Source organism: Microtus ochrogaster, chromosome 24 (assembly GCF_000317375.1).
Source record: "Microtus ochrogaster isolate Prairie Vole_2 chromosome 24, MicOch1.0, whole genome shotgun sequence".
Classification (NCBI taxonomy): Eukaryota; Metazoa; Chordata; class Mammalia; order Rodentia; family Cricetidae; genus Microtus; species Microtus ochrogaster.
In genome coordinates, this window is record NC_022024.1 from 24,669,305 (window position 1) to 24,677,236 (window position 7,932).

Consider the following 7,932-nt stretch of genomic DNA (forward strand, 5'->3'; position numbering starts at 1 on the left):
TTCTATTACAAACTGTACATATTCATGCATCAAAAGTACAACATTTAGAGCATTATATGAATCACCCAGTCCCAAAATACATTTCTGACTTGGCTAATCACACTGTGGGAAGGAGCTGTTTTTTAAATGAAAGAGACAATTTATTTCTACGGCTTTTGTGACTACCAGGTAAACATTTGTTTGCTTCTGTATATGTTTTGCACAATTTTGCTTTCTTTCCATGTAACTATAGTTCGCATAGCATCTGAGAAAGTCCTTTCTACGCAGTCCCTAGACTGCTTGGTAGAACACTATGCTCATAGTAAATGCACTGTTCCTATGTATTGAATGGTGTATGCTCTTAGGTTTCTAGACCTCTCCCAAACCTACTTCCCATAACTGCCTGAGTAGAAGATGACATATGAAAATCCAGATCCTCAAAGGGAAGGACAGGGGAAGATTGGTGGGTAAAGAGTAGAACACAAATAAGATGTTTTCAGGACTAGGCCATTTCATGACATACAGCAGCATGCCAGATCTCAAAATTTCTAATGGTTATGTCATAGCAATAGGGAGAGACAATTGTCAACATATACAAGTGAAACAATGCAAGAATAAATCAGGTGCAGAAATGAACTTGAATGTTAGACTTACTGAATGTATGCAAATGCCGGACTTGGGATGTTTTGGAAATTCATGCTGTTGTGAGTAGAGATAACAGCTACATTTAAAGGTCTGGGACCATGTTTACAAGAGGTTTCTTAGAAATTATGAGTTTTCTTAGAAATTAAAACTTAAAAGTTAAGTAAGTAAGGATTTCTAGCTGTATGACCCAGGAGTATTCTCTATACTAACAAGCATTTTGCCATCTGTCCAAATAGCTTCCCCCCTTTTCTCCAGAACAGCATCTCTGGTTGCTATGAAATGCTTAGATAATCTCATGAGACAGTTTACTGGTATTGCATTCATAGAAGCCTGATGTGCCTAGAACATTTTACTTCTGTCTAACTCATATTTTTAGAGTTTTCAAACATGCTCCCAGTTTCTTTTCATTTTTTAAATTTGTCAAGGAGAACTCTCAGTGCTCAGTAGATATGAGCAAGCCCCCTGAGTCCGGCAAAACAGAAGCATGGCTGTTGAACAAGAAATTTCTGTCACTTTCTCCTGCCAAATGATGTTTGATAAATTAGCTGCTACCAGAAATATTACTGTTTTGTTCAGAATATGCAGAAAGGAGAAGCCCCAAGATGAATGACTTACTTTATTATAAACTTGATTATTTGTGCATGTGTGTGTAGGCACGCAGGGTTCAGAGGTCAATGTTGAATGCATTCCTCAATTGCCTTTTTAAAAAGTAAGGTTTCTTACTTAGCCTAGAGTTTGATGGTTTGCTGGACTGGTTAGCCAGCAAGTTGCAAGGGTTCTCCCATATGACTGCCCCATGGCTAGATTTACAGGTGCATGCCGTCAGGCTCCATATTTTAAATGGGGCTGTGAACCCAAGCTCAGGTCTTCATGTTTAGGAAGCAAGCACTTTATTTATTGAGTCATCCTCCCAGCCTGCACCTAATTTTTTTTTTTTTGAGAATCCAATCCATTCAGGATGAGACTGGCTATAGTCTAGATGTGTCAGAGAGCTTTTCAAGCTTCTAGATATTTCTAAACAATGTTCGTTATCTTGAGCACACACATGCCCTGCATGTGCAACTAACAGTCTTCCTAGCCATTAGCTGTCATCATGTTAGTAACTTTAAAGTAGTAGAAACTGAATGCAGATGATGGACACAACATTTTACCTCTTGCTTTTCCTGTTTTGAAACAAGGTTTCGCCCTGTAGTTGAGGCTGCCCTGATCTCACTCTTTTAGCCCAGGATGTCAATCTTCCTGCCTGGATTCCACAAGTACCGGGATTACAGCCATGAACCATTACTCTTGGCCTTATCTCATTCTTTGCAAGCCCGTGCAAGCTCTGGGCACCCTGTCTTTTCCCATCTGCCTGAGACAAACCAGACAAGATTCATAGCGATTTTCGGGGTAGGAGGTACGTATGACAGACTCATCAGTCTCAGAAACTCAGAGATAAGTGTCTGTCTGCTGGGCCTATTGTAACTAAAGAACCTTTCCCCTCCCAATCAGCTTAGACTGAGCTCTAATAATACACTGGGTGGAAATTAAGTGGAAAGCATTCCCAACTGCAGAGATCTTGACTTCAATTTCAATTAGGACTCTTGAAAGGAATAGAAGCAAGGTCTTAAGGCATCTCAATGCTGAAGATTAGAAGCCGGAGAACCTCTGTCAAAAAGTTTAAGAACCAAAGTGTCTGGAAATGTCAAGAGGCACTGTGGGAAGTATCAGCGACAAAACTCTGCACACATTTTGTGAACAGAGAAAGCACCCGGGAGGCTGGGTCTCCTCTATAAACATGTTTTTCATTTTAGGGAAGAGTGGGATAATATTCTCAGAACCCAGTCTTACAAAATGTCCCCCAGCAGTAGAAAGAGTCTTGTCCCAAATAGATTATTTGAAATGCATTTTTGTATAAATTATTCAACTGCAATTTGGAGGGTCTAAGATTTTCTAGGTGTCACTGTTTTCACCAGAATCATAAAAATTGGAAGTTATTGCCCACAGGGCTTTTGTTTCTCATATATTTGCATAAAGTTTGAAAATGCTGAGGTAAACTAAAATTTTGTAATACATGCAAAGTCAAAGCGACATTAAGTAGTGTTCTTATCTTTTCCTGACTAGATTGTGTTTCTTGAAGTCTGGATATGAAGTGTCACATCCTAAGTACTTTTTCTCCTCTTCCTCCTCCTCCTCCTCCTCTTCCTCTTTTCCTCCTCCTATTCCTTCCTTCCTTCCTTCCTTCCTCCTCCTCCTTTTCCTTCTCCTTCTCCTTCTTCTGTTTTTTAACCAGTGCAATGAACTTTATTGATGGTATTCAAGAGTAGGGCTCCCTAAGCCCCTCCTGCTATTCTGGGGGTCTGGGATGGAAACTGTGAGGGAGATGCTCAGTATCCAGGGCTCAGTTGGGACAAGGGACTGCTCAGCAGCCAAGGGCCTCTCTCTTGCTGTGTCCTTGCTGGGATATGAGGTCCAGGGCAGGCTTCTTACTCCTTGGAGGCCATGTAGGCCATGTAGGCCATGAGGTCCACCACTCTGTTGCTGTAGCCGAATTCATTGTCGTGCCAGGAAATGAGCTTTACAAAGTTGTCACTGAGAGCAATGCCATCACCAGCATTGAAGGTGGAAGAGTGGGAGTCACTGTTAAAGTCACAGGAGACAACCTGGTCCTCAATGTAGCCCAGGATGCCCTTTAATGGGCCCTCGGATGCCTGCTTCACCACCTTCTTGATGTCTTCATACTTGGCAGCTTTCTACAGGTGGCATGTCAGATCCACAAAGGACACATTGGGGGTAGGAAAACGGAAGGCCATGCCCGTGAGCTTCCCATTCAGCTCTGGGATGACTTTGCCCACAGCCTTGGCAGCACCAGTGGACGAAGGGATGATGTTCTTTCTGGGCAGCGTCACAGCCGTCTCGCCACAGCTTCCCAGAGGGGCCATCCACAGTCTTCTGGGTGGCTGTCATGGCACAAACTGTTGTCATGATTCCTTCCACTATGCCAAAATCGTCATGGATGACCTTGGCCAAGGAGGCTAAGTAGTTGGAGGTGCATTGCTGACAATCTTGAGCGAATTGTCATACTTGTCATGGTTCACACCCATCACAAACATGGGAGCATCCGCAGAAGGTGAGGAGATGATGACCCCTTTGGCCCCACCCTTCAAGTGGGCCCCAGCCTTTTCCATGGTGGTGAAGACACCAGTAGACTCCACATCATACTTGGAACCAGCATCACCCCATTTGATGTTGGCGAGATCTCACTCCTGGAAGATGGTGATCGCCTTCCCGTTGATGACAAACTTCCCAGTCTCAACCTTAACTATGCCTTTGAACTTGACATGGGTGGAGTCATACTGGAACACGTAGACCATGTAGTTAGGTCAATGAAAGGGTCATTGATGGCAACAACGTTCACTTTGCCAGAAGTGAAGGCATCCCTGGCAACCAGGTGTCCAATATAGCCAAATCCGTTCACTCCAACCTCCACCATCATGTCTCCAGAATGAGGCTGGCACTTCACAAAAAGAAGCGGCTGTCTCTAGAACAAGGGGGAGCAGAGAGCCTCCTAAGCACTTCTAAGAGCTGAAGTCTTCTCCTTCCACGAAAATTTTGTTGGCCATCAACTTTTTCTCACAATCATTGTACAATTATATTAGATAAGTTTCTAAATATACTTAATGCCCTACCAAGAGGTTATCCCAAGGAGAGCTGACTTGCCAACAGTGACTTGAGAAACACCAGGAGAAAGCTGTGATTTCGGAGCCTTGCTTCCTGAAATTAGTTGTCAAGAGTTTGTTATGCAATTGCATGTTCAAACTGACAGCTTTGCTGTACTCTTTAAGATGTAGATTGCTTTCTGTGTGGAGGTGATATAAAGTATTCTGGGGAGCAATTTTACTAAAAATAAGGCATCTGTGTCAATAATGAGAGCTCGTTGTACAATGGAATATCATTGCACCTGCAAAGGCTCAAGAAGGTAACTTTAGGTGAAATGAAAAACCCTTTTATATAATTGAACAGCCTATTTTCCAAAGCTGTATTTATTGAATTTATTAGTATGTGTTGCTGGCCTCCAAATGACTAAGTCTCTACATTACAGGCACAATGTCATGACACAGAGGAGGAAATACGAAAGATTAGGATCTGTGACAGCTCCCTAAATCCACCTGTCCTCTATAGGGCACTGCTGGCGAATGTGTTACCAACTTATAAGATGCTGGCATTTGTGCAGTAACTTTGGAGAACTCAGAGCTCTCCTAATCCGCAGGAAGACATGCAAATGAATGCTTTTTGCCATATCCCGCTAACCTTAAGGGTCCAGGGCTAGACTATGGTTCACCTAATCTTTTAGACTTTTAACTACTGCCTGTGAAATATTTACAACTTGATATTTAGCCATGGAGAGTATCTGAAAAATGAACAAAGATTGTCCAAGAAAAATCTCTTTTACAGTCATTCTGCAAGTATATTCCAATGACAAAGTAAATTCAGGATGTGATGTTTAAGAGGACTATGTGGCCAGCATCATATGCAATGCCAAGAACCATACCTCTTCCTTCGGTTTTTAACATCTTTGACTAAGAACTGGAATTTTTATTAAATTAAAAGAAAATCCCAGAGATGGAAACAACCATTAAGTTTTTATAGATGAGTATTATTTTGATATAATCTGAATATATATGTATATATGTGTGTGTGTGTGTGTGTGTGTGTGTGTGTGTGTGTGTTTGAAAAGTTGTAGCTGGTTAAATAATCTCTGGCATGCACTAAATTTCTTTGGCTCTCAGCTATCAAAGTGGACTTGGTATACTGTATGGGAAGTTGAGCGCCTTCCCACTGACACATTCCTCTGTAGTGTGTCACTGTGAGAAAAGAAAAGAAACCAACGTTACTGGACAGGGTCAGATATACTGGAACACCATGAAGAGTGGTTTTGCTGACACTTGAAATGAAAAGTTCCGGCTTCTAGAAGTGATTTTTCTCTTCAGTTCTGTGATTGTATTGGAGTGAGAGGCAGACCAGGGCATGCATTACAAAGGCTATAAAATCACACTGACTAGTGGGATAGTTTAATTCATGCCCATGATGGAATGATCCCCTATCCTGTGCAGCGATTGCTCTCTGAAACTTCTAGCTAGATAGCTTAGCAGATATAGGCATGATGAGTCGATCTGCAGTCTCTTTCCCAAGGGCTCACTTAAAGAATCAAATCCTATCTCTTGGGCCCAACCACTTGAGATTTCCCTAGAGACCAGGGTATGACTGTGTAAATCAAGAATAGAAACATAATGAAAATATGTTATATTTCTTCCACCCATTTTTATTCCTGTGCATGACTGCAGCTCAAAGTGAGGGGTAGCTAGTCATAAAGATATAAGAGAGGTGTGTTTGTTCTCTCTTCCTTAACTCAGTTTGACTTCTGACATCCACAGCATTGGGTCGTAGGCAGGCACACTCTGAGACATTCTCTCCCTTGCAGAGATGCATGCTGTAACTGGATGAGGATCTCTGTGCTTTTCCAAGGTGGTTCCATGGGTGGTAGGATAAGGTTCAGTCCACAGGTTCAAGATATAGGGTGATTGGTCCTGGGTCCTGTTGCCAGCTCTGAGTTGCTGATAATGAGGACACCAAGTGCTAAAATAAGAGCTAGGGGTTATTGAGCATGGCCATGGTTTAGATGAAATCTCTTCTCTCTTCGATAGGGCAGAAAACAAACAACTGAGACCTCATCTACATTGCTGCTTACCACTCAGTTAAGAGGATACAGAGCAACACTGACCCGAGATCTTTCTTGTCTTACCCATGACCTTGTTATATTCTCAGTAGAATCTCGATTTACCCACAAGGCCTTTCTGGAAGTGAATTGCTACAGCTTCCATAAAAATTTACCCAAACTGAGTTGTTTGCAACAATAGAAATTTGTTCTCTTATAGTTATAGAGACTGACATATATCAACATGGTACAGGCACAATTGATTTTTTCTGGGATCGGTTTCTTTTCTCTTAGCTCCTGTTGGTTGCTAGAGATTATAAGCATCCCTTAACTTGATACATACAAACCTCTGCCTGCATCGTCACAGGATGCCCTTCCCAAGGTCTTTGTGCTTATGTGTTCACATGTGGCATAACTCATTGAATTAAAGCCCGTTTGATTCAGCTTTATTTTACCCTAACTTGATTGTGCAATGGCTTTATTTCCAAATTAGGTCCGATTCATGGGTACCAGGGATTCAGACTGGCAAGTATCACCTTGGAAGAGCACAATTCAACCACAGCACGTTTGTTTCCTATTGCTCTTATTCAATTATTTGTAGATTTTTACCCAGAAACTCAGTTACAGGAAAGAAATGTCTGTGTGCCGATTGTGCCATCAGGTCTAGTAATATGTGAAGGTCCTCTGAAGCCTGTGTGCATGAGGAGCCTGGCTTTCTCCTTAATGCATAGAGAAGAACACAAATCAATATCTCAAAGATTTTCCCCTGCCACTGACATAGGGTGGTATTTTGAGCAATTGTTTTGCCCTGTCTTCAGCGCAGCTGTGGAAAGGGCTGTTTCCTTCTCTAGTCATGCCACAGTAGAGCTCATGGCAGAGATTCCTTCCTCTGCTTGTTGTAATTCAGCCGACATCTCACCTCTTCCTGGAATATTATGGTTGCATTGTCTTTACTCTGTCTGTGAGCATGCTAGTATAGAATGAAGGGGAGCAGGGAAGAACGGCACAGAATCAGAGACCCCATCGTTTCCAAACAGAAAAGGCTGATAAGGCCAGAGAGAGAAATTCAGAGAGAGAAAATGGAAATACTAAGGTTATCAGTTGAGAGAGAGAGAGAGAGAGAGAGAACAGAGAAAGAGAGGAGAGAGAGAGAGAGAAAAAGAGAGAGAGAGAGAGAGCGCACAGAGAGAGTAAGACATAGACAGACAGACAGAGGAGAACTGTGACTTCTAATTGTTATTCATGCAACAAAAACGTGGTCACTGATAAGGGAATCCAAGCAGAAGACTCCTGGCTCCAGATGGTGAGAGGCGAGTCTATTATGTATATTAAAACACCGTCTGTATTTTTGAGAATATTGACACCATATTCCAATATCCAAGGGAACCTGTACGGATGCTCTAATTGTGCCAGTACCTGCAATATATTCACAGCCTCTCCATCTGTGTGGTGTTGCTGGTGCTGGCCACGCACCATTTGACAATCTGGCACACGATGCTCTTTCTCTGACCCCATCTTCCCCACTGCATCGTTTAGCTCCAATACGTTCAGCCACAGAGGCTTTCCAAATCATTCACTTAGTGACTGAGGGCAAAGCTACCTAACACCCAGCA

The 7,932-nt window shown here is 42.4% G+C and overlaps 1 pseudogene; it reads right to left on the reverse strand.

The window, feature by feature from the left end:
* Window positions 1-3,089: 3,089 nt before the first annotated feature.
* Window positions 3,090-4,099, reverse strand: LOC101990052 (annotated as a pseudogene).
* Window positions 4,100-7,932: the final 3,833 nt, after the last annotated feature.